The sequence below is a fragment of the Peromyscus maniculatus genome, chromosome 12, assembly GCF_049852395.1.
Source record: "Peromyscus maniculatus bairdii isolate BWxNUB_F1_BW_parent chromosome 12, HU_Pman_BW_mat_3.1, whole genome shotgun sequence".
NCBI lineage: Eukaryota > Metazoa > Chordata > Mammalia > Rodentia > Cricetidae > Peromyscus > Peromyscus maniculatus.
This window is the reverse complement of record NC_134863.1, coordinates 76,893,226-76,921,079: the sequence shown is the minus strand read 5'-3', so window position 1 is coordinate 76,921,079 and position 27,854 is coordinate 76,893,226. Positions and strand designations below refer to the sequence as shown.

The 27,854-nt window shown below is 44.6% G+C and overlaps 1 protein-coding gene across 1 annotated transcript in view; it reads right to left on the bottom strand.

Annotated features, from left to right (window-relative positions):
- Positions 1–7,049, bottom strand: part of Bach1 (BTB domain and CNC homolog 1) — a 37,732-nt gene extending 30,683 nt beyond the window's left edge. The window contains exon 1 of the mRNA XM_006987932.4: positions 6,907–7,049. The gene's annotated coding sequence lies outside the window, so the exon portion shown is untranslated. The remainder of the gene's footprint in view (positions 1–6,906) is intronic.
- Positions 7,050–27,854: the final 20,805 nt, after the last annotated feature.

Genomic DNA, 27,854 nt, shown 5'->3' with positions numbered 1-27,854 from the left:
GCCAGGAACGACTCCTTAGGTCAACCTACTCCAGGGACGCGGTGCCCCAGATGCCTGAGGCCTGAACCCAACTAGACCAGGGATGACAGGCAAGCCCTCAGGAACAAAACACACCTCACAGAAACTCAAAGAACTAGAGCTTGACTGGTACTTGTGGAGTCCTTTACCACAAAGACATAGCGGAGTACAGAACGTTGCCAGTGGTCACGGTCGCGGCATCAACGGGAATTTCCTTGTATTTCTCTCAACGACAGCTACACCCGAAAGCATTTCGGCCAAGATGCCTCCTCAGCAGGGCCACACGCTTTTCACCATTAAAAGTCTTGCTAAGAAAAAAAAAAAGTAGCTGGGCGGTGGTGGCACACGCCTTTAATCCCAGCACTTGGGAGGCAGAGCCAGGCGGATCTCTGTGAGTTCAAGGCCAGCCTGGACTACAGAGTGAGTTCCAGGACAGGCACCAAAATGACACAGGGAAACCCTGTCTTGGAAGAAAAAAAAAAAAGTCTTGCTAAGCCAGGCACACCTATGACCCCTTCTCAGTGGAGAGGAGGAGGCAGGAAGGTTGTGGCGTTCCAGGCCAGCAAAACCCTACCCAATAACAAAGTCTTTTACTAAAATGGAAAAATAATTCTTAAAAGAGCCATAAACTAGTTTGCTGATTCTTCTAATTTAACAGACGGCTCCTACACAGTGGAAAACTGTGTGCTGTGCCGAAAAGACACCCCAGGAAATACAGTAAATAAACATCAGTACCTTGGAAATGACACCTGAGCCAATACACAATAACAGCTTTTCACTGCAAAACCAGTGCTGAAACATAAAATATACACTAATAAAATCACCGTTCTTACCGAAAACCACTTACTCTGGAATTACAACCTAATAAATGTATTAAAATGTTAATAAATGTTTATAGCTAAGTATTTTATAATCGACTCTCTGAACTGACTGAGCTGACTTCTAAAAGACGTTGGCATCCTTAGCAGAGGGAGAAGACATTAAGCACAGGAGGACACCAGCAAGCATGGAAGTAGGTGGGTTGGGGGACAGGTGGGTGGGTCTCCCTACTCCTTCGAGGGGACGTTCAAGACTTTGCCTCCTCAGTCAAGAGCACCTTCCTAGGGTGTCCAGGAGGTAGACAGTCAGTTAGACAGATTAGTGGAGAGGAGCGAAGGAGGGCAGAGCCCTCGCTCTATTATTTAATCAACAGCCTAGGAAATGGCCCATGGCTAATGTCCACGATACAAAGGACAACCAGCAGAAAAGGGACCTGCTATAAAGAAGGAAGAATGGGACAGCAGAGCGCAACCATCCAACGCCACCGACCCCACCTCAAAAATGAACGAAAGTTGTTTGTTTAAAGTAAAATGACTTCATCAGATAGTTTGGTGGTCTGAATAAGAATTGCCCCCCATAGGCTCGTAGATTGGAAGGCTTGGTCATTAGGAAGTGGCACTACTTGAGAGGAATTAGGAGGCGTGGCTTTGTTGAGGAGGTGCGTCACTGGGGGGGGGGCGGGGCTGTGGGGTTTCAAAAGCCCAAGCCAGGCCCAATGCCTCTCTCTTCCTGCTGTCTGTGGATTCAGATGTAGAACTCTCAATGACTTCTCCAACATCATGTCTGCCTGTGTGCCTCCATGCTCCCTGCCTTGATGAAAATGGACTAAACCTCTAAAACTGTAAGCCAGCCCCCGAATAAATAAGTGTTGCTGTGGTCATGGTATCTCTTGACAGCATTAAAACACTGACTAAGACAGAAACCAGGAATACTTGTTACAAAAATATTCTTTTCAACAAAGAATATCCCAGGGCTTTTAAGAAGATGCATCTAAACTTCCTTTTAACAGAATATAATTTGCACACAACTTCAGTGCATTATGAACATGTCCCATCTGTCCCAATGCTGAGAAGGGAGCCTGCATCTGGCCAGCTTTGGGGCAGGCTTCTGTGCCCTAACAGCAGTTGGTTACTGGGCAGCCCCTGTTTCTTTGTTTCCCAGGTTTGTCTTGGGGCAGGGGCAGGTTTTAATACCCTACAAATGCATCCTAAACTCTGAGGTTCTGAGGAGAACTAAGGAAGGTCTATTCTGAGAGCGATGATTTGAAAAAAGGCGTTAGGTATACAAGATGGGTAACATCTTCACAACCCAAATGATATTTGCTCACTCCAAGTCACTTACAGGTAAAAAACAAATCACAAGACCAGTTTCCTTTGTATCTCAAGAGGTAAATTAGAATAATGAGTTAATTCCATCCACTTCCTCAGTCATCACAATGTATGGAAGAAGAAACTCAAAATCTAAGTGTTTCAACTTACTATACAGTCAACAAGTACACATAATACCCTCTCCTTCAAGCTGCTCCAAACTGCCAAGTTTCAAAGTCCACAGAACCAAAACTAGCCCATACTGGGTCACTCCGCAGCCATCAGTAGACATCTTAGTAAGCAAACACAGCCAAGGCACACCGAAAGACAGCTGTTCACCAGCAGGACACTCACACGGGGGGGGGGGGGGGGGGGGGGCGTGAAAAGAAATTCCAAGTGTCTGACACACCTTTCTGAACAGAAACAACTACAGCTAAAAAACGAACTCACTGTCTTTGGGTCCCTAGCATGGGTAACTTCTCTACAGGCTCGTTGTCTAAAGACAACACAAGGCTTACAAGCTGAGACTGGAGGGTGCATTACACATGCTCCCTATAAACTGACAGAGTCCAGGAAGTAGAACTGAGAGGCCAGTTCCATCTCAGCACTAACAAGCAGAGAGGGAGTAGCCAAGCTGCTAAATCTGATGGGTCAGAGCATCCTCAGCTAGGATGCAAAGGAAGAGCCAGAGAGAAAATTCTAAGTACTTTTTATTTCTTCAAAAACCAGTTACATTTAACTGGCAGGACACCATGGAGTGCTCCAGAGCTCAAGGCTGAGTCCATAAGCACCAACCTGAAACCTTGCTACCAAATTACCATCAGTGTCCATTTGAGTTGTATTTCTAGTAGCAACACCTGCCCAATGCACGCCACCAGCTCACCTGTGGTGGTGGCTGCTAGTTCAGCTCCCAGAAGCTACCTAACGAGGCCCTGTAAGTAAGAACACAACCTGCCTCATTCCGGACACCATAAAATAGGACCTAACAATTTATGTCCTGACCACTTGGTTCACAGTAACACACTAGATGCTCAGAGCAATCTATGGTACAGATATCATCACCATCATCACCATCATCATCATCACCATCATCACCACCATTTTTCAGAAACACAAGTAAATTAAGAGCTAGCTCCAAAGCCTAAAAGATGATGACTTAGGCAAAACTTGATCTTTAGCAATACAGTTCTACATCTCCCACTCAGAGTTTATAGCTTCTCTGTCAACTGTACAGGGACCCCAACTTCAAATCTGTTAATGCCATGCACTATGGAAGCCAGGGGTCCAGGGTGATGCAAAGTAGTAATTTGGCTGCAGTTTTGAAGTTTACTCTCTGCTAAAGGCTTGGATTTAGGAAACAACACTCAAATTATCCATGCTCTGGATATCAGCTGAGTCTCTCCTTTGACATATTTTTCTAAAATCTCATAAATCATCCATCCCACCACCTAAAATAATCTTTTCATTTTGCTGGCTCTTCAAGAGACACGTTCAGGGTTCAGGGTTCAAGGTTCAAGCAAGAGTCCTACTAACAGAAAGTCAGAAAACTGAAGGGGTGGTGGATGGTGACTGTTCAAAACCTCAGCCATGGACAGAGCAAGCCACGCTGTGAAGAGTCCTGCCATCTGGTCATGTCAACAAGTTTTGTAAGCGTTATTGTGAGAGTCACCTCCACAGTACAGAGGTACAAAGGCACAGGCCTTGAGGTAGAACTGAATGGTAAATAGCAGCCACACCTCCTGGGCCAGTGAGATGGATCAGTGGGTAAGGGCACCTGCTGCCAAGCCTCAGGGCTGGAGTGGGATGTCCAGACACATGGCATGGAGGGAGAGAACCTATTCCCACAGGTCATCCTCAGACTTACACACACACACACACACACACACACACACACACCATGGTACCTGTGTGCCCATACATGTAAACAGAGAGAATACATTAAAACAAAAAAATGTAAAATTAGTAACCCATCCTAAATGTCTGACATTTTAAGGAATACCACTTTCCCAAGGGATTATCTAAATGCACAGTTTTAATAATTCTCAAAAGAGTATAAAAAGGGGGGGGGGTGGACCCATAGGCTCTCAAAGGGTAAGAGAACACTGTCACTTTAAAAACTTTGCTATAAATATTACTCTCCAGCGTGTAAATTATCAAGCAAATATTCCTGCTATCCCTTCTGCTACTCTTCAGATCACACACATTCAACCACGCACCCACTAGTCTTACCTTCAAAGTCAATAAGATGTTGTCAAATTTAACTGTATCATTTCTTATTCCGATCACTAACTTCAACAATGTAGCCAGAAATTACCACCATCTATTCTTTACCATATTAAAAACTACATATGAAGTGAAAATTAAATACTAAGAATATTTTGAAATAACTACAGCTCTCCGGAAGAGATCAGAAATTAAAAACAAACAAACAAAATAAAAAACCCTGTTGCAATTTCGGAGTTAATGGTATTGGCAGTGGAAAGTGAATTGTGGATCCCTCAAGAGAAAACGAGATAAAATGCATATAACCACATTACTTAATACACAAGTAATGCTGTCACTCTGCTTCTTTAACTTTTGGGCTTTTATTTTTAAGTATTTTTAAAAGCGAAGTTTGGGTATTTTCACTGCAGATAAAATCATCCTGTATTCTACCTGACAGCTCCTAATATCTGAAAGATGCATGGTTGATAATCCCTAAATCTAAAGCAACAAAGTAACTGTTTTCCTACTACAAATGTTTTAAAAGAACTGACCATCCATAATAAAGAATGCATCATCATTCTTGGGCCCATAGAATGGCTGAGTGGGTAAAGGCACTCGCCACCAAGCTAGGTGACCCCAGTGTGATCATCAGAGCGCACAGGATGGAAGGGGAGAATGGTAACTGCAAACCGTCCTCTGCCTAAATAGATGCAGAAAGCAAGAATAAATAAGTAAACGTAAAGAAAACTTACAGGGCAAAAAAAAAAAAATTTCATTCTTTTGGTCAAAGGGAAGAAGCCAGCTCTCCTCCCCCTCATACATGTTTCCACTTCTAAACTTTGCACTGAGGACTGACTGGTATAGGTATGTGCTCATTTTTTTTTTTTCAAGCAAAGAGCAATCACACAAGATCCATAAAATCAAGAGAGTGAGACAGACACATTCTGTCTTCCCATAGACCCCCGCACTCTAGGCTTGACCCAAGAGAACCTGCAGACTTCGTCCTTTACCACATCTCTGACCCTAGCAACTAGTTATGCAGGAAAACCTAAAAACCCTGAAAGGAAATCCCCTTTGTGACCTCATCAAAAACAAACTTTTATGAAGAATAACTTAAGCATGTCTTCATTACTCAGCATCAACACTAAAAGCGAAACAATTACTTAAGGACACGAAGAGAAGGGAATGTTTCGTTCCAATACTGTTGAAAGCCTTTCTTCTATCTGAAATCTCTCCAGCACAAATTGTTTCTCCCGCAGTAGGCCACGAGGCTGCTGTTTAAACACCACCTCGGTGTTATACTTGGCCACGTCCTGAGCGTGCTCTCCCACGTCACCCACTGATTACCTGTATCAAAACACACAGCCCGCAGCTGGGGGGCCCCCCTCCGGCCTCCAGAAGCAACCCCTCCTCGTGTGTGCAACTCAGCCTTTTATAGTGGAGGCATGTGATGAGCGTATCTGCACCAGCTGTTCCTAATTACCTCTCAGACTGGGGTGAATGACTCAGCAACACAAACTCTTTTAAAGAGTCACCCTACCTTGTTATCCAACCAACGTTGCGAACAAAGGGAAGCCACTTGACAGATCCGTCGGTTAAACAACAATACAAGAGGCGAGCACGCCTCCAAAGCCACCCAACTCCAAGATGACTCACCAGGAGCCTTTCCCCCCCTAGACTACCTTACGATGTCCAAAGCCAGAAGTGGCAAGCGCCTTCAAGCCCAGCCCAGGGCTTGCACCACACCACTACCGCCAGAGCAGGAAGAATAGGCCAACCCATACCCCTTCCCATTTCTCTGAACGTGTGTAGCGTTCAAAGGCTCGCCCACTAACAAATCTAGGGTGTCCATCCTTTAATCTTTCTGAACTGCCTTCCATGTAAACCCAGTGGGCTGAAAGGAGTGCTCAAAAACCTAAACAAAGACCCAGCAGGGGCATCCTCCACGGAGAGCAGTCACAACTGTATACAATTCTCCAAAAAGAGCAGCCTCCTGCAAAAACAGCCTTTGTTCTTCCAAGCCTGTCGCTGGAGCTGGATTTTCCCACACACGTTCTTTCAGAATTACTACGTCTGCCTTGACTCAGCCCATGCTGAACGTAGAGAGCTCACTACATAAAAGCCATCGGCGCAATTCCACCAAATGACACCAAAGTGCCGGAGAAGAACGAGAACGCGCTGGCCCTGGCGCTACCGGACACGGACACAAAGCTGGTGTCGTTATTATCACCGAGACCCACTTCTGCCCATGCAGTGAAGAGCCTAGATCACAAACGTGCGTAAAGCTACAACAAAGGGAAGCCCGGAGACCGCAGGGTGGTCCTGGCGTCCGGGCTGGCTCGGCCTGGCCCCCCGCACGCAAGCGGAGCGGGACGCGGCCCGCGGAGCTCGGTGCAGGGCGGCGCCGGCTCGGCCGGTCCGGAGAGTCCGCGCAGCGCGTAAACAGCGCGCAGCCTGCCGCCCCCCGCTCCCAGGCCCGCGCGGCCGCCCGCCACCAGCCCGGTTGACCCCCGGGAAGGACGGGAGGACGACAGCCCGCACCGACCGAGCCACTCACCGGAGCCGAGGCGCGGCGCGGCCCGACTGAAGGCTGCAAGCGGCGGTCAGGTGACTCACTCCCTCCGCGCGGCCGGCCGCCGTCCCCTCCCCTGCGCTCCGCTCCGCTCCACTCCGCCACCGCCGCCAGCGCCTCCCGGCGCTAAAACCCCGCCCCGCCCCAGGCTCCGCCCCGTGGCCGAAACCCCGCCCCTTCGCTGAAACCTCGCCAGCCCCCCCCCCAGGCCACGCCCCGTTCCAGGCCACGCCCTCCACTGGTAAGAGCCTCCCAGTCTCTCTCTCCTGGAGCCCGTAGTAAACTGTTGCGTTCTGGAGCTTGGAGCTGAGAGCCAGGCCTCCAGCCCTGCCTTCCTACCTCTGCCTTCCGTGGTAGGGTGATAAACCACCGAGGACCACCTCCTCCTCACCTGCTGAGGGAGGAAAAGAAGGGCTGACGCCTCCATAGCCCCAAGGGTTGTTGCATTGCTCAGGGAACATCCCACCACCACCCCACAACAGGTCAGATAAGGATCTTCGGCCCCACGCCCCCCCAGAAACCGTGGAAGCTCGGTTCAGCCATGCTCCTGGGCTGCTTTCCAGTGGGGGGGGGGGGGGGTGAGAAAGCCTGGTGTTTGAACTTGCCGAAAGGAAAGGGGTGTGTCAAGAACTTTGGCGCTGGGCAGGACTTTTAGGAGCAGGTGTGAGAGGAGGAGGCTGCCGCCCATCTCAGTGATCACTAACTTCAAGTTGTGTCCGATGAGGCCTTTCCTTGAAAACCACAAGGCATGTAACCTGGGGTGTACTTTGCTCATTATAACCCACTAATATGAAGGATTCCTCCGATCAAATCCCTTTGCGCGTGCACGCCACACACACTGATTTGAGAGTTATCCCTGTGCCTTTCCTACTTGCCTGAGTAATCTGCACTCTTTTTCTTTTTCTTTTTGTTGTAGTTGTTCTTGTTTTCAAGACTGAGTTTCTTTGTGTAACCCTGGCTGTCCTGGAACTCACTCTGTAGATCAGGCAGGCTGGCCTCAAACTAGCAAATCCACCTGCCTCTGCGAGGTGCTTCGCTGGGAATAAAGAAAGACCTGCGCTTATCTGCTTGCTGTGGGCGGCTGCATTCACCAAGGAGCAAACACGTTGTGCTCGACTTCACATCCGGAATATGCTACAAAGTGTCTGGGATCTCCATCCATGCTGTAGCTACCAGGAAACATGGACCCAGTTGCAACGGCTGGTGGTGTCAGCCCTCTCCCCTCATGCTGTCATGGTCATGTTGTCATCCTTGGCTGCTTATTCGGGCACTTATCCAGTTGTTCTTTAGTTTTTATTATGTCCACAGTTGTTCAAAGCAGTGTCTTTCTGCGAGGCTGCATGCACACGTGGCAAAGCTTATTGGTCTGTAGAAAAAGTGGGCTGCTCTGGCCAACCTGATTAGACATGAAGGAATCGCCACCCCTAAGGCCTGTAGGCTAGGCCCTGAAACCTGTATCCCTGGAGGGCTTGTGGAAAGGAATCATATTGCTGGCTTCTGAGTTCAAGTGGAAAAGATGGAGAAAAAATGGGTGGCTAAAACACCAGCAACCCCCAAATGCATGTACTCCTTAAACACAAGCAGACAAGCCCAGGGGCTCCAAGAGAGGGGTTACTACCAAATAGTAATATCATTTGCATGATTGCATCCGTTCAGTGCAGAAGCTCTGTGACTTAAGGACATTCAGCTACCTCCAAAATAGGTGAGAGGATGGTATAAGTGACCAGAGATGACAATGTGGGTGTTGAAGTGATGGCTTCATGAGGAAGGGATAGCAGAGAAAAAACCAGGACTTAGTTGAGATGAATGTGGTCCAGCAGGCACTGGAGGGATCCAGGGATGGAGGTCGGTGGCATTTTCAGATGCCTGAGTTCATGATACAGGTATTTATTTCGTGAGAAATGAGGGAAGACACTTAGGGAGAGACCATGCAAGAAGGATGAGAGCTCTTATAGACACTCAAGAGTTCTGAGGCTTCATTCACTCTCCTGCCGTTCTGAGCCAAGGGAGCTATAATCTGCCTTCTTTTCACACCTCTAGAGAGCATTGCTTTGGTAAACTGCCTTATGCTGTATTAGCTCACCCAGAAGCTCCCTCCAAGCATGCTTATCCTGACTTGTCCTCCAAGAACACCTCTCCTAGCACGGGCTGCCCTGGCCCCCAACTCTGTGGCAAGGAGTAAAGAAAAAGTTACTATTACTTCTCCTGTGATATGGACAGGTCTACAGCTGTGGCATAATCCTTCTGCACACTGTGAAGATGCGTTGCTCTTGGGGAACTGCAGATATCTGCCTTAAAGGTTGGTGCTTCTTTGTCCCATAGCTATGGATTCCTAGTCCCTAGGAAGATTTGCCTATGAAGCAGAGACATCCTAACCTGTCGATCACTTATGCTCCTTGCCTAACAAAGTGATGGCGAAGTTCTCTGTGTGAGCAGCCTTTATCAACACACTGTCCTTCTCACACAGCACTACACATGTGCAGTATCACATTTATTCCAAAAATAGTGCTCTTTTCAGACATTTCTCATCTTTATTCTCTTTTGAAACATTATACTGGCTTTATCACAAAAAAACAAAATTGTGTCATTAAATTAACACTGAAAAGCATTTAAATAACTCCAAGACACAAGCCAAGAAGAGATTTGTTCAAAGAAATCTAAACATATCCACCATCATTTTCTCTTCCAGGGACAGGATGCCTTGCATGGCTCTCAACAATGAAAAATCCAGATCCTACCAGAAAGCAGCACGTGGTGACCAGAAGGGAGAACACGGCACAATATCTGGACGAGACATAACATATATCCCTTATCAAATGATAACTGAACTCCTCCTTTTTCCCTTCATCAGGGGACATCTGCACATTCACACTTGCTACTCACCCACATTCAGCTCTGTGTCTTATTTCCTAGGACACCCTCCTCATTCTCTAACCCTGGCCCGGGACGTCCATCATCATGCCTCCAATGTCTTGAATTTCTGTAAGTAACCATCCACTAATTCCATCAGCAAAAACTCTGGATGGGGGGCGAAGTCCAGGCTTTAACCTGGGAGTCGGGGGATGTTGAGACAAAACAAGCAACTTCTACCTGCAGAAACAGGTAGTTTAACGCTATTTAACGCTCCCCTTGGAAGTGAAGAAGACTGAAGTCATAGCCCCCCACCCTTCATTTGGAACTGCAAGTGTGTGTGTGTGTGTGTGTGTGTGTGTGTGTGTGTGTGTGTGTAATGCATACTTTATTTGAAGAGAATGAAAGGCTCCCTGGAGAGCAGTGTTCACCTGGTAGCTGAAATGAGAAAGAAGATAAAGAGAAGATAGCCTCTGATTTGTGATGCCCACGAAGTCTGTAGTGACGCTGGAAGGCAGAAACCCGGCACGGTGGCACACGCCTGCCACCACAGCTCTCGCAGGATCATGAGGTTGAATTCAGTCTGGCCTCTACAGTAATGCCCTTCTGTTGAATTCAGTCTGGCCTCTACAGTAATGCCCTTTCTGTATTCCAGGTAGGGCACTAATGATAGATTCTTTCTCCCTATCTTGGTGAATCAATAAGTGTGAGGATTACTTATAGAATGATGAGTGCAGGGTGACTTTCTAGAGGGTGGGAAACCTCTAGAACAGCGGTACAACGGAAAGAGATCAACCTGGCATGCGTGACCACTTCTCCACAGAGGCACTGATGGAGTCCTAGTTTTCCAAATGCCCGGACACCAGACAAAGGAAAGGGGAGTTCTGGAGCAGAAAAACTCCATGTGACAAAGACCAAATCCGTGAACAAGGTGATACTGAGACAGCAGACTTTTTTTTTTTTTTCTGGCTGTTATGGAACTAGGTCTGTAGACCACCAGGCTGGCCTCGAACTCACAAAGATCTGCCTGCCTCTGCCTCCTGAGAGACAGAAGATGATTGACCACCAAAGTGGATCAAATACAAGAAATATCCGCACTTCTACAGTCCAGGAAAAGGCTGTTGGGGGCTAAAGATGGCCATGGAATTTGTCACCCTCCCTGTCCTCTCAAATTTGGGCCTGCCCCGGGGAAAGCAAGGCTGGATCTAATCTTTCAAAGGAGTGGCAGTGATTTCCTCTTTTGAAATGACCTCCCTTAGAATGTCATGCTGAAGAAAAAAAAAAAAAAAAAAAAAGCCACTTTGCTGTTAGAAGGCCAGCGTGGGATGCATACCGCCTCTTCCTTCTAGCCCCAGCAGTCACCAGCATCAAATCCTAGTCTGGTGAGTGGGCCTCTGCTGTGGAGTGCTGTCCTCCAAACATAACAAACCATCACCGACGTTATCAGAGCAGCTGGGAATATCCCCAGGAGACCTTCAAGATGGGGCCGACTGATGTTCCCTCATAGCAGAAGGGGAAGCGGCTCTTGAGTCCCTCCTCTGAGATGTCAAGGACTCCCTCTTGCCCCTCCTTCCTGCCAGCTGTTTGTCATTCTGCTCTAGCTGCTTGTTGTCTTGGGAGATGCTAAAGTAAAGCATAGAAAGTTCACTGAAGGCTGGGACTCCATCACGCAAAACAGGTTGATCTCTTTCAGTTGTACCGCTGTTCTGGGGTTTCCCACCCTCTAGGAAGTCACCCCTCACTCATCATTCTGCAAGTAATCCTCAAACTTATTGATTCACCAAGATAGGGAGAAAGAATCATTACTCCGATCTATCATTAGTGCCCTACCTGGAATGAAACTGAAAAATATATATCCTTGACAAACTGGGGTCCAGGTAAAAGAGCACTTGAGCTTTGGACTGGGATGGCCACAGGGAGAGGGAGGAGTACTGAAATCCTAGAGAAGGAAAGAGTCGTCATCATCATAGACTTCCATCACAACAGCCTAGTTCCTGGACTGGAATGCCATGAGTAAGAAATGCTTTGAGTAAAGAAAAGATTACCCTCTGCGATTTAAAATCTATAAATGAGATCTGGGATGGAAGAGGAGAGATGTCTATACTACAGAGACACGGAGAATGTAATTAATTGGAGGTGGCTAGTTTGCACCTCTCGCTACTCCAGATTGCTCCTTCAGCTTCTCCACCCTGGCCTGTGTTCTCCGAGACATGCCCCTTAGCATGCAGACTTCCCTGGTCAGTGTCTGTGTATAATAGTATGAGTCGTTGGCAGCTTAATTGCTTCCCCACTGCACCACGTGGGGAAGTGCCCATATTCCTTTCTCAAAAGCCTCAGTGCCTTCCAGGCCACCCTCACCTATCGTTGATAGCCAACAAAGGCATCGCTTTAGGGGTAGTGATACCTCCGTCCCGTTTTTTTTGTTATCTCCCACATAGGATGCTCCACCCTCCCACAGCATGTTCTGTCCTCCTCCCTGGAAGTGGTCTCATCAGGCTCTGGCCAGTTTCCCCAGGGATCATCAGGTCAGGAGTTGGATGAAAGCGCAGTGAATACATTAACGCATCTAAACAAGAGACTAAGCTGTAGGAGAAAGAAGTTAACCCCTGAAGCCAAGGAAAGAAAGCCTAGGGTACAGATGCAACCCTGTACGCTGCCTAGGGGTGAAGATGCACAGCCACAGGCATAGTAGTTGATCCCAGGCACTCCTACCTGGGAAGGCAGGAATACAGACGGCCATGCTCTGAAACATCTAGACCCTAGCCATCAAAATCATTCCTCTTTGATTCTTTCTAATGACATCTGGTTTTGCAAGTAACATACATTTGCCTACGGAGAGACATAGAATAGTGGATAAACAGTTCTATTTGACATACATATTGATAACAGTCTCATTGTAAATTACCCATCTTTCCAGTGTTCCTGCCTCTTATGCAGCTTTGTGAGTGTATCTTTGAAAGCTGAATCACTACTGATATGTTGATAGGTCAAGGTTCAGAATCAGCAAGTTCAGAGTCATAGTGAGTTTGATGAGACAAACTCTGGTATAGCCTGGTCAGGTAGTCCATACTTCCCAGAAACATCATTGATATTCATTCATTCATTCATTCATTCATTCATTCATTGGTGTTCATGACCCCCTTATTCTTCATTACCTTTCTCTAACTTCCTTTATGAGAGCCATTATTAGGTGCTTGCTCAAAATCAGTTTCTCCTTCATCCTTTCTAACACAATTCTAATTAAGTATGCCATATACCCACTTAACACCTTCCCAGACTCCTTCATCACATACCCAGTTCTGTTCAACAGGAACTTAAGGGATTTTCAGAAAACCTCTTCATTTCCTGAAACCAAAAGACCAAAGCAGTTGTCACACAATTTTGACCCTGGCCTTCCCTCCACTGAATGACTGGAGAAGGAGTCATTTCAATCAGTCAAAAGTATAAAAACCACAGAGTCTCAGGCCAGAAGAATAGGACATGTAAGCTGCAATTCAGGTCCTCAGCTGCTTCCTTAAATAGATGACCCATCACAGTTTCAGGGTTTACTCTTCTTATTCAAACAAAGAAATCCTCAATTCTCTTAAGCTTCTAAAAATGAGTTTCCATGACAACTGGCTAGAGAGTGTGGCCCTGTAATCTCAGGGCTTAATCGCGAGCCCCCCATATTCTTCTGATACACTTCAGGATAAGTAGGGGTAAGTAGACTATTAAGAAAGTAATGGATCAGACTGAATTTTTAGCACAGCCGAATTCAAATTCATTTTAATTCTAGCCCTACCTTATGACAGGAGGACATGAAAACTCCCGAAGGTTGGTAGGTGATAAGGATGTAAGCCCTGTGATTGTACTAGTGCCCTGGTACAGGATTCCTGGGGAACTCCCTCACCCTTTCTACCACGAGGGCAGAGAAAGAAGGCAGCCAACTGGAAGGCAGAAGAGAGAGCTCATTAGAGCCCTGATCCTAGGGCCAGGCGTTGCTGGTGCACTTTAATCCCATCACTCGGGAGGCAGAGCCAGGTGGATCTCTGTGAGTTCAAAGCTAGCCTGGTCTACAGAGCGAGATCCAGGAAAGGCACCAAAACTACTCAGAGGAACCCTGTCTCAAAGAACCCCCCCCAAAAAAAAAAACCCAAAAACAAAACAAAAACAAAAAACAAAAAAAAGAACCCTGATCCTAGAACTCCAGCCTCTGTGACTGTGAGTGTGGTATTGTGTTACTGCAGTGTAAACACTTGAGACACTCAGCCCATGGGTGTGATCTGGAAGCTGGCAGGTGAACAGCGGCGTGATAGTGATGACAATAAGAGAGGAGCAGATAAATGGATCTGACCATGAAGTTATGGAGACGGTTATTATTGACTTCCAGATCGCTCCTTCCTCTTGGGGATCAGTAGATCACCAAGAAGAATGCCGAGATGTCAGTAAAAATACTCTAAGTTTCAGGAAACGACTCTTTTGAGACATGGGACAGCTGCCAGAGAGGGAAAAGGGGAAGTTCCGATCCTTCAAAACAAATTCACAAGTTTAAGCTCTGTGTAAACACTGGGAGAGCTTGAGAAACTGTGGAACTATCCTGACACTTCAAACTTTTACCCCATTTTGGTGCATTATAGAACAGAATAATTAATGAAGAGCAGCCTAACTGGCAGACTGCATCAACTGCTAAGTGGGTAAAACTTTAAAAATGGGGTGCATGTTAAATCCTCTGGTTGAAAGGAACCCACAGAAAGAGGAGACATCAAATCCCATTTAGTTAAAGGAAATATCTTTCTATACTAAAAATTTTATATAAGTCAAAGGAACATCTTAAAATTTGCATTAATCTTAATAATTCTGAAAGCATCAAGTTAAATTAATTAGAACACTGAGAAATGGTCCATTGGCTAAATACAATCTTAGAGAAGTATTTTGTAGCAGGGTTGGGCAGTCGAAGGGCACTGGATGCTAAGTAGAAGAAAGAGGACAGAAAAAAAAATCGTAATTTTTGCTAAGCTAACATTAGACCCTTTAGGACACACGTTGCCCACTCAGTAAAATTCTTCTTAAATGTCTGTTTTTAAGTTTGATGCTGAAAATAAAACATATAAATACATTGTGATTAGTAAGGATGTGGAGGGATGTCCATAGGAAAGTGCACACAGCAGGAAGGATGCAGGTAGAGCTTTACCCCATTCAGGATGCTGAATGTGTCCTAGGCTTTGTTTCTGCTGATACGGCACCTTCTAACGCAGATTTAAAAGGAATCATCCTAAATGGAAGGATGACTTGTCAAGCAAAAGGATCACAGCAGGTGCCACGTCGTTCTTTGAGCTCCTTGGTCAGGAGCCCTTTCTTGCTCCAGAGACCTTCTCCAAGGATCTTGTAAATAAGTTCGGCCAGTTTAAATGTTGCCCTCTTACAATGATTGACCTGCGTGGCTAAAATCTTTAGTTTGTGTGCCCTGTGGTGTGCCATCATTTCTAAAGCTGGACCGATTTCTTAACAAAGAGGGTGTTCTAATCAATCTTACTGTGATGTTCCACAATGACAAACCCCTGGACTCTGTGGAGTCCACCCTGGAGGTCATCTCAAGCAATCCAGGGATGGTATGGAAGAGGAGTCAGGAGGGTGTGAAGTTGGACTTCCTGTTTCTGACTCACCAAGTTCAGAGAACAAGTGTTCAGTAGCCTTGAGTACTTAGTAGTCTCATTCACAGTGACAGAATGTCACTGATGAGAAGGCAGAAGGAGCACACATCAATGCAGGACCAGGAAAACTTGTGATCAGTAGACACCAGGGTAAACCAAAACAGAACACAAGGATATTATTAGCCCGGGTTCTTCAAAAGGGATATACCAAGATGAGATTAAACATTCAAGGATCTGGTCAGAGGGAATGTTTCTATGAAATGAAGTAGAGAGAAAACTAGAAGTGGCTGGCAAAGCCTTAAGACTCTGTAGCAAGTCTAATCCCGGAGATGAAGACTGTGCAATCTAATGAAGGATCAGCAACACCCTCAGAAAAACCCGTGAGCCTAAGTCAGCATCAACAGAATGGTCATGGCTCCATGAACAGGGTTGCCAGAGAGCTCCTGCACTCTGCCACTGGTCGGGTGCAGCCCTTGGGGGCTGTGACCTCAAGCAAAGTTACTCATGCATTTCCAAGATTAGTAATCAGTAGCGCTGATCTACAGCTGTGTTCTTACCATTCATGCATTGGGGAAGGGTGCTTTCTCATGGCCCCTTTATCACATTCAAAAAAAAAAGTCTCTGTTGGAACATCTCCTTTATTCTCAATGGTTTGAAGAAAAAATTAATTCAACTAGTCACCTTTTTTTTTTCTTTTGAGACAAGGTCTCATATATCCCAGGCCAGCCTCAAATTCACTATATAGCAAGCTTGATCTTGAACAATAGATCCTCGTGCCCCTGCCTCCCATTGACTGCTGGGATAACAGGTGGGTGCCACCAAGATCAATCTACAGAGGACTAAGAATCAAACCCAGAGCTTCATGCACACGGTGCAAACACTCTAAAACCTGAGCTACCACCCCAGCCCATTGTTTAGCTTTTATTGAGGACTTACCTCTACCAGTAGCTCTGCTGAACACTTGATGTATTTTTTTCTCTTACAGTCCCACACCTGAGGGAGGAAGATACCACCATTACCAGCCTACAGAAAAAAAAAAAATCACAGTTTAGAGATGTTGAAGAATGTCCCTAGTAATACAAACCCAGAAAGGAGTAACATCAGGGTTCAACTTAGGTATCTGACTCCTGAAGCAAATTTTTGTTTTAAATAATGTTTTTATGAGAATCAAATGAAACTACCCAGGTAAAAGCCCACAATGCATTGCTCAGGTAGTAAGAGCTCAAAGAATACTTTGTTTGCTTAGTAGTTGAGCCAAGATTCAGTCCCTAATGCTAATGTCTGTGTCTTGGTCACTGATCTTGAATATCTATCCATGCAAAATCACCATTCCTATCAGATAGTGCTGGGCGTAGCTGGAAGGAGTACTTACAAAGCAAAGTGGAGCTGGAATTATCTGTCTTCTTTAAAGAAAGACTATCAGTCACACAGATAGAATTCAATGATAGGGGAGCCTAGAAATGCCAGGTATGTTTCCTTTCATTCCCCAGGGAAGAAAGTCACACAGGTGTGGCCTGTTTCCTGCCTATTCATAACTGGAATTATGTAAGATTTATGAGACAGAAGTGCCAGTGAGAAAAGGATGAGAAGAATCACACTCGATCCAATTTTAAAAGAAAAGAGGGTGTTGTAGAAGCCTCAAGATCTTCACTTCTGGCCAAGATAGCACAACAGGAATAAGATTTCCTGTTCTACCAGAAACAAATAGGCAAACACGTTATAAAGGAATGCAAAATGGTAATGCCTTTACATGCGGGAGTCTAGACACATGGGACAGTGTTCCCTGAAAGAACAGACCTATCGAGGACTATGGGGGTCCAGCCCCTTGATAGTCCCCTCCCAGGGTCCGGGAAGAATCTACAACCAGCTGATAATTAATCTTTGATTAAAAGAAATGAATCTATGTACACGAAACTCCCTAGTCCATATACTTTATTATTCTGTGTGAGTCCTTCCTCTACAAGCTTCTATTCTGCTCTCATGCCTAGCTCCTTTCTTGCCTGATTTCTCTCTGTGTTTATTTACTGCTCCATCTAAGTTCTGTCTTAATTCTCTCATCTGAATTCTGCCTCATCTAGGTCCTTTTTATCTCATTCTTACCCAGCTAGTACTTCCCCATCTGACTCTTCCTCACCTTCCATCTTGTCCACATGCTCTCTCTGAACAAAATCCTCCTTGTCCCTCTCCATTCTCTGTCTCTCCGTCCCCTTAAGGAGTCCAGTGATAAACCCAAGCAATAGCAATCCCCTGGTCAAGCAAGGTCACCAGGCTTGAATTCTTGTGTGGTCATAAAGGTAGGTAAGAATTTTCCTCAGGCAGTGACCATCAGGTTTCCAGGGTCAAACCGAGGGATGATAAGAATCATATAGAGGGGCAGTAATTGTTAATTACCATTTGCAACCCAAAAGGGAAGTGACTAATGGGGAAATGAATTAACTAAAGGCTAAATTCGGGTAATATCTAAGAAGAGGGATCTTATAATGGATAATCTTACCCATTATAGTCTTAAATGTGATAGAAACTGGTAGAAAATGTTAAGAATCTATAAGTTGCTAGGCCAATGAGAGAAAATAAAACTGCCTTCTTTTTTCCTGTGGCTCCTATCTGTCTAAGCTATCTGCCATTTTTCTGCAGGGTGGGGGAAAGTGTGCTCGGTCGCTAGGCAACCTGTGTACAGCTAGATACCTCTGGTGATAGTTAAAGGGAGATCTGGAACTAGAGGAAAGATTTGGGAAAGGCAGTAGTTAAGCTTAATTGGCACATCTGCCAGGACTTCTCAAACAGGTAGTCTGGACACTTAAGTCTGTTCTTAGAGAGTACAGAGGTAGCTCTGATAAGGTACATTCCTCCGTCTGGGGATGGTCCTGGCCAGATGCTGCCAATGAGGATAATTACAGGGAGGCTTGAACTGGGGTTCTGGCCGTGCATAGCTGTCAGCACACAAGGTTATCTAAATATTCCTTTAGTAGAGGGGATAAGGTGCCCAATAAATGATGGAAAAGCTACAACAGCACACAAGAAACTCATAGCAGGAAATGGCTGATAATCAAAAGCCAAATATCACCAAGGCTCCTTGAGCCTCAGCTTGACCTTTGGAAGGCCCTTGGCTTCTTCCAGGTATTAGCTTTGTCATAATCAGCTGAAATCCCACTTTGTACATTTTTGAGGCTTGCAGCATGGACCCACAAGGGATAAGTATTGTGAGCATCCCCTGACTACTGCACAGAGAATTCCCAGGCAGAACCAGGTGGTTAAGCTTAGAGCTAGCAGTCTAGGATAAAAACAAGATAGCTAGAATTTACATAGCATAAAACAAGGGAAGGAGTTGTTGGGAGGGAGGGGGAAGAGAGAGATGGAGATGGGAGAGAGAGACAGAGGGAAAAGAATCTACTTACTCCAGGAATCAAAAGAGTTCTCCAGCCCAGCTCTTGAGTGTTAGTTGGTGCATGCATTTGGAGAAAATGCTGGCAGATGGGAAAATAATTACACAAATTTAACAAAAGGCAGAGAGAACAAATCCTACAAGGCACACACAGCTGGAAATAGTGAAGCATCTCCATGCCACGGTAGAAACCCCATTCACAAAGCATACCGTAGAGCAGTTGTCAGGACGTTGATTTAGAATTAGGACAAAGTCGGCTCTGAGAAGTTGCTCTGGTCCTGTTCAGAGAGGCTCAAAGGTTTGAAAGGATCTATCAAATCCTTAATTATCAAATTCAAGAATATTTATGGAGGGGCAAACCTGTCCATTCAAAGTGAACTGCTTAAAAAATGTTGAAGGAAATTAACAGCACACTAGACATTAGGAAAGAAGTATTAGTTTGAAGATGCATCAACAGAAGTGATCTGTGGCAGTTTGAAAGAAAATGGCTCCCCAAGGGAGTAGCAGTATTAGGAGTTGGGGCTTTGTTGGAATAGGTGTGGCCTTGTTGGAGGAAATGTGTCACTGTGGAGGCGGACTTTGAGGTCTCATATATGCTCAAGCCACACACACCCAGTGTCTGAGACCACTTCCTGTTGCCTATGCAAGATGGAAGGACTATCAGCTCCTGCTCCAGCACCCTGACTGCCTGCATGCCACCATGTTGCACCATGATGATAATGAGCTAAACCTCTGAACTGTAAGGCACCCATGGTCACGTGTTACTGCTATCAAATATTATATAGTATACATAATTGTACACTTTATACACTCTATGTTTTTGTATATAGTAGGCTTTTTAGACTATTAACAGCACCAACCAGTGAGTAATGTATTGTGTGACAACACTAGAATGTCTATATCATCATTAGGTAATAGGAATTTTTCATCTCTATAATCACATTTGGACTATCACTGACCAAAATGTTGCATGCAGTGTACACTGTGTTTGTTTGGTTTTACTTTTTCATTCAAACAGTACTATTACAGATAACCCCTTGTCACTTAGTTCTTTTTACTTCTTATATTTGTAAGTAAAATTCATCCATCAGTGAGTCTTACGGTACTTAAGAGGAATGAACATTCCATTGTGTGGTTACTCAGTGGTTCTCTACTTCACCCTCTGATTGTGGGGCATTTGATTTCTTTCCAGGTTTTAGATGTTACTGAATGGTGCTATAAACTCTCTTAAACATGTATAAGAGTTGTTTTATTTTTATCTTCCTAAGAGTAGGATTTATAGGTCACCCGGTACGCTGGTTAATTTTAACTGTCAACTTGGCGCAATCCAGAATCACAGGGGAAGGGATACTTAATGAGGAATTACCTTGATGACGCTGGCCTGTGGGCATGTCTGTGGAGACTGTTAATTAATATAGGAAAACCCAGCCCACTGTGGGTGGCAACACTCCCTAGGCAGGGCTGCCTAGGAAAAGAGCAGACAGCAAGGATGCATTTACTATCTCTCCGCTCTTGGCTGCGGATGTGACATGACTAGCTGCTTAAGTTCTTGCGTTGGTTTCCCCGAAATGATGGACTGTAACTTGGAATTGTGAGCCAAAGAAACCCTTTTCCCCCTGTGTTGCTTTTCGTCGGGGTTCTTGTCAGAGCAATGGATACAAAACTGGATCACCTAGTATATGCATGTCTACCATTAAAAGATACTACTATCTACTTTCCTAAGTGATTGCACCTGCTTACGTGCCCGTGAGTAATGTGAAAGAACTGATTGAATTTTAAGGCTTTCTCTTTCTTTTTCACAAAAAAACTACCCTAGCCTTACTATCCTTAAGTGTATATAAGAAATTTAATTCTTTCCTGGAAAACAAGAAAACTAAACTAACAGAAAAGTCATATCTGAGAAAAACAGCTAGGAGTTCCAAGATATATAGAAATTGAGTTAGCTTCCAATAAGGCGATGACATTCCTCAAATAAGTGTAAGCTTTCACTTCATTTGGTTAAACAGGGAAAGTCTCCCGCAAACTGGGATGAGTTGATCACTGTGTTGGCTCATTTTATGTCAGCTTGACACAAGCTAGACTCATTTGGAGGGCTGGAGAAGTGGCTGAGAGGGAAGAACACTTGCTACTCCTCCAGAGGACCAGAATTCATTTCCCAGAACCTAAGTCAGGAAGCTCACAGCAGCTTGCAGCTCCAGTTCCAGGAGATTCATCTGATCTCCACAGGCACCTAACCACGTGTGACATACATACACATACCCATAAAATAAATAAATACATAATCGAGACTCATTTGGGAAGAGGGATTGTCAACTGAGAAAATACCTCCCTAGAATTTGCCTGTAGGCAAGACTATAGGTGCATCTTCATGATGAGGGACTGATGCGGGTGGGCCCGGGTCACCGCGGGTGGTACAATCCCTGGGCAGATGGTCCTGGACGGTATAATAAAGCTGACTAAGCAAGCCAGCAAGCAGTTACTCTTCCATTGCCTCTGCTTCAGTTCCTGCTATGATTTCCCTGGATAATAGACTGTAAGCTCTGAGATGAAGGAAACCCTTTCTTCCCCAAGTTGCTGGTCATGTTTTTGGTCATGTTTTTCATCACAGCAATAGAAACCCTAAGGAAGACCTTGTCTGATGGTTGTTCAGCCGGCTGTCAGCCAACTTGGTCCCTGCATCCATCGGCTGTCATTGCAGCAAATATGTGAGATGGTCCATTGTTTGGACAAAGGTTTGTCCAGCCTCACAGCTTTAGAAACCCTGGTGCTTCTGCAGGGATGCAACACAGCATGGTACCAGCACACAGAGGAGCAAAACAGGCCCGCCCAGGGCCAAGAATCAAAAGACAGAGAGAGGGGAAACTCAGAATGCCATCATCCCCTTCAGGGTCATAGCTCTTCTCCCTGAAGCTTCTCCAGTCTCCTTCTGCTGTCTCCCTGGGAACTAAGCCTCTGAGGAACCCTCCAAGATCACACCATCGCAGTGCCTGGGTTCTTCTCTTTGTCTGAGCTCTCTACATAAGACCTCTGAGGAAAATGAGAAGGCCGGGAAGGGCAAAGCATAGGAATGTTGGGTAGTTTCTAATTTTCTGAATGTTTTCAGTAAGAGAAATGCCACAAATCTCTACTGAAGTCATACCTCAGGACTTTAAGTAGTAGGTTCTTAGAACTCTAAAGTAAGCAAGATGAATTTGAATGCTAATTGTAGAGGAAACTTTCCTCAGGAAAAAAAACTGTTACATGTACTTAAGTAAAATTGGGTGGCTTTTTTGAAGTGATGTGGACAATTATGAATCTGCTCTTCAAAATGCAAGCATAGTCATTTAATTGTTTACATGGTGCTTATAATAGGCACAGTACTGTAGAGAAAATTTACATTACAGCCATACTTTTATGTACTATGTTTTTGTAGTACATAGAAGTTCTTTATATATGGTATTTTTATTCCCTTTGTTGGAGTCAAAGCATTAAATTACATATTTTGAAAGGGTTAAAGAAATTTTACTTACAGCGCCTCTTTTATGATATTTTCAGTCAGAGCTATGAATCACTTCATGTTGAATCAGCAACCTAACCCATGATTATATCATTAGCACTATGACAAAACACTGTTTTTAAGTGATGAAGTTTCTGCAAATACACCACTAGTCCATCTTCTGTTACTAATGGCATAACACCACAGATTATGTAAGTTATACATAAAAGAAGTTTATTTGGGGTTAGGATTCGGGTCAAAGGTCAAGGGTCCACAGGTGCTGATGGCCTTCTTGCTGGCAGAGTTCAGAGGTGACTTGGGGTATCGCATAGTAAGAAACAGGAAATCAAGAGACACAGCCCATGCTGGTTTTTATAGCAGACCCACTTTCAAGCTAACCCATCAGTTACATGCATGGAGTATCAATCCCATGATAAGGTCTCAATTGGCCCTACTTTTGATTCTCATAATGGAAATTAGGTTTCCACATGAGTCTCAAAGGCAACAAGCTTTATTTAGGTCACAGCACACTGCAGATAAAGGAAGCATATACTTATATTGCAACAATATACAAGATGCAAAGTCCATAGTTTCCATCCATGCACATATATTTAATGTGTATAGTGCAAAGACTCAGGGAAGAGAAGGAGCGAATCGTGGCTGCTAGTAACAGGAAGTTGCTCTCTGTTTCTCTGTCTATTTTTAATGCATGCTTGAATCTTCCAGAAAGTTTGTTAAAATGCAAAGTCTGACTATGGAGTCTGTCTAGAGTGGTTCCTGAGATTTTTGGTGTTTCCAACAAATAATGTATATGCTGTGGGGCTGCAGAGGCCACCTGTGAACAATGAGTCTCACCTATATGAAGCAGGGAGCACCTTCCCACCATAACTCCTGTGCCTTTCCCTGTCGTATATTCCTATAGCAGATCATATCTGCCTCTCTGAATTGTCTTCCCCTTTACTTTGTGGTGCTGTTTTCTCTGTCTCCTTACTGCATCTGGGAGTGCATAGAGCTTGTCTGTCTTCTTCACCTCTTTATTTCTGGTGTTGGTGACTTGATGAGCCATTGCTAGTAAAGATTTATTAGTTAAGTAATACACATGCACGAAGTTATAATGTGTGTGCTTTGGAGGTTACCAGATATATTCCACATTTATTATTGGTGACATAGGTCACCAAATGCATTCCATTTACATGACAGACAGGGGATCAATGGCTAGGAGTATGGTACCATACATGAACTCACCAGCTGGGTTACACTTGCAAGGAATATGAAGTCCCCTGTCCCTGTGTCCTAGGGTATCATCACATGGGATTAATAATTACTGTGCTCCAGTCTTGGTGCAGTGGGAAGGGGCTTGGACCTGCCTAGGCTCAGTGTGCTGGGCTCTACTGACTCCCCATGGGAGACCTTGATTTGGGGGATGTGGGGATGCGGGGTGGCTTGGGACAGAGGGCTGGGGGTGGGAGGAGGGAGGAGGGGGGATCTGTGGTTGGCATGTGAAGTGAGTAGAAAATTTCTTAATAAAGAAAATTGAAAACAAATTACTGTGCTCATAGTACTGGGTGAGGACTGAATTACTATCTGCGACAGAGAGTCATGTGCATACAGGTACATAGTAAACACAGTATGATGGGAACCCAAAAGTTATGCTGTTTTTAGCATGGATAGGTGTAATATTTATGAAGTCTAGAAGCTTCTTAAGGTATGAGCCATATCCGGTGCTGTGTGTGGAACAGATCAAGCCCATGGGCAGATGGATGGTTTCCAACCTTCTCGGAGACACTGAGGATCTGTGTAAACCTACCCAGACTCTCTGAGGGGAAGGTGGACAGAACCAACAGTCAGGGTTCTGGCCCAGCTAGCTCCACCACTGTGCAAAGTAGCTCTGCCCTCTCTTTGATCTCATATTGACATGCCCAATAAGTTTCTCCAATAACAATTAATTTAAGAGCCATGGGACATGCTCATCTCCGAATCCAATTCAGCAATATCTTCCTCTCAATTTCTCAGAGGGGAAGCAGTAAATATACCAGCATTGTTTATGGTCCCCAGAAGCCATCAGGGAGATCTCAATATGCATTAATACCATCTATTATTCATACCTCACAGAGTCGTGCATATTATCAGCTCTGTGTCTAGATGATGGAGACCATGGTTGCCAGTCTGAGATGAACTAGGGAGTGAGAACACAGACGCCTTTAGCGGTTATGTCTTTGGACACTAAGCACTAAAGCAAGGAGACAGCATCTGAGGAAAGAGGTCAGAGGAAGAAGTTTATAGGGGATCCATGGGGTGGGGGTCGGGGGGCTGGTTTCAGATCTATGCAATGGAGCCGCTTCAGCAGCGACTCACCACCCTGTAGACGGTGCTTCTCCTTGAGGTCTGTGATGCTCCATCCTGATTCCCATCGGTATCACCAGGGAGCTGGTAGACAAAAGCAAGGCCTGAACAGTCAATGCTCAACCTGGGATGGGGGAGGGGGGGCAGCCATCTTGTGCTGTTCTTTGACTCCTCTGGGCAGGTCTAACGGCCCCTTGGTCCTGAATCTCACCTGAGACTTTTTTAAATTGTTTCAAATCACCATGTCTAAAATATATGTTCATGAGCTTCTAATATGTTTTACACAAAATTTGTAGTTAACTCTTACAGAGATGTATATTGGTTTGTTTCTGTTTGCATTTGATACATTAAATGTTATGGTCAAAGAATATTTAGTAAACAAATCTTAGGGAAATTTTTTGATAAATGTTTTGTTTTTATAATGCATATTTGTCTTTCATTGGAGAAGTTATATAAGGTACAGGTGCATAAAATATATAAGATGTGTCAGACTAAATTGTTAAATTGCTTCCAAAGAATTTTTCAAAGGGATGTTGATATTTATTTATTTGGGAACAGTAGATCACTGTCATGGAACACCACATGATACAGTATTTAAAACGATTGGGGCATGGGGAGGTTTTTACAGGCAAAAATGAACAGAAATGTATCAGGTAGTTGACAGGTGTCCTTACAGAAGTTCCTTTAGTCTATGGCTGTGCTGGCCTCTGGACAAAGGTGGTGGGTGTTCCTGTCAGCCTTTTGTGATAGACAAATGTGCCTAAGAATTTTTCCTTCAAAATCTGCTGGTTTTATTTACTGTTTCTGATAAGTTGATGGGAGTGACTATGTTTTTCTTCTGACATCTTTGACAGCTCTGTCACACATGTGTTATATGGGTAAATATACTCAACACAAATCCCAGAACATTTGTTAAGTTAACCACATTCACAACCTGCTAGCCAGATGAATAAAAGAACAATTTCTAAGACCATCTCCCAATGGTAAGCTCTGATTGGCCTCTGTAGCAGTATTGAAATGGACGTGGGTTATGAAATCTAGATCCATGTGACTTCAATACTGGTTCAGACACCCCACCACCACCACCTCTAGCCTTTATGGCAAATACTTGAACTTCTCTAAATCTGTTTCTTCATGTAGAAATGAGGATGGTGTCATCTGTTTCTCGTGGCCTCTGGACAAATGAGTGTGATAATTATAAATACCCCAGCAAAGCATCCAGCATTAACTGTGACTTTATCATTTATCTTGACCCATCTACTGACCTATGTACCAGCACTTGGCTGCGACTTTCATTGTTATACAAAAAAGTTGTATTACATCTTTGTTGTAATCATTGTATTACATTGGTGCTCGAATTTCTAAAAGGTCTTTTAATAAAATCCTGGTGCCAGATATTGGGGTAAGTGCTGAAAGATCAGAAAGACAAAAAGGAGCAAGCCATTGCCATACCTTACCTCACCAACTCCATGAATGCATCTGGGGACCTATGTTACCAATAATAAAGGTGGAATATATCTGGTAACCTCCAAAGCACACACACTATAACTTCGTGTATGTGTATTACTTAACTAATAAATCTTTACTAGCAATGGCTCATCAAGTCACCAACACCGGAAATAAAGTGGTGAAGAAGACAGACAAGCTCTATGCCCTCCCGGATGCAGTAAGGAGACAGAGAAAACAGCACCACAAAGTAAAGGGGAAGACAATTCAGAGAGGCAGATATGATCTGCTATAGGAATATACGACAGGGAAAGGCACAGGAGTTATGGTGGGAAGGTGCTCCCTGCTTTGTATAGGTGAGACTCATTGTTCACAGGTGGCCTCTGCAGCCCCACAGCATATACATTATTCGTTGGAAACACCAAAAATCCTCCGACTGAAGTCCTCTTAGTCCTCACCCAAAGGGCTCCTGGTGAAAAAAAGCCTTTAATTCCTGTCTCCTTGAGCCTTGTATAACTTTCTTGCTAGGGTTAAAGGCATGTGATTCCTAAATACTGGGATTAAAGGTGTGTGCCACCACTGCCTGGCTCTGTTTCTCTCCTAGACAGAGTCAATCTCATGTAGCCCAGTGTGGCCTTGAACTCACAGAGATCCAGATGGATCTCTGCTTCCTGAGTGCTAGGATTAAAGGTGTGTGCCACCACTGCCTGGCCTTTATGTTTAATCTAGTGGCTTGTTTTGTCTCTCTGATCTTCAGGCAAATTTTATTAGGGTACACGATATATCACCACATTACATCTTTGTTATAAGGACAGGGATGTTTTACTGCCTGATATGACATTCTAACATCTATATCACACGGTTTAGAAAGCGTGTTCCACACCTAAATCACCATGGACAGTGTAAACCCCTGTGGAATATAAAGCTATTTGGCACAAGTTATAATGTGTATAAAATGTAATCTTCTTACTTGGTGGGCTTGATATTATAAATATAGTATGAGGAAAGCTGAAAGAGTCTTTTAAATTATTGGCTTGCAGTCGAATCCAGACCAGGCCCTCTGACTCAGGGTGCACTGCCTCTGAGCAAGGGCGGCATTGGACTTGTTCATTCCTGTAATTGGTATTGCATAGATCACTGTTTTCCCAGTAGTTGTTTCCTATAGACAGAGGCGGCAAAGCCAAAGAAAACACAACAGAGCCTAGGTGCCACTCGGGTATTGCTATTTTTCCGAAGTAACAAATTATACATTTTAAAGATCAGGCATACACACATCCAATATCGTTTATGTCTTCACCTACGTGTCAGTGTGTCAGTTACCTCTGCCAAGAACCACTGGTTATCAGATCCTGGCTTAATCCCAGTTTAAGTAACTCTAATTCATGCTGAAGCTCTTAATTTGGAGACTGGGCTTCTCAGAAACTATCTGGCTTCCTGGAATCTTTGAGCCCAAAGACCCTGAAAAAAGTACTCTCATGATTTCCTTAAATAATGCTACTTACAGCTACACTCTATAATTTATGGTGGAAAGAATTCTGAGTCTCTCTCTCTTTTACACACACACACACACACACACACACACACACACACACACACACACACCAGTACCTTGAATTTGAATCTCTCAGACTCCACCTGTGTGAGAGGTACATCTCTATTCCTTATAAATGACTCAGCCCGCTGTATATTCTAGAAAAGTCACCCCCTGAGTGATGGGGGCAGCAAGGGGCCGATGATTATCTTAGGACCCTCAGGTACAATGCACAAAAATACCAGTGGGTACATACTACCCACATGGTGAAATAAA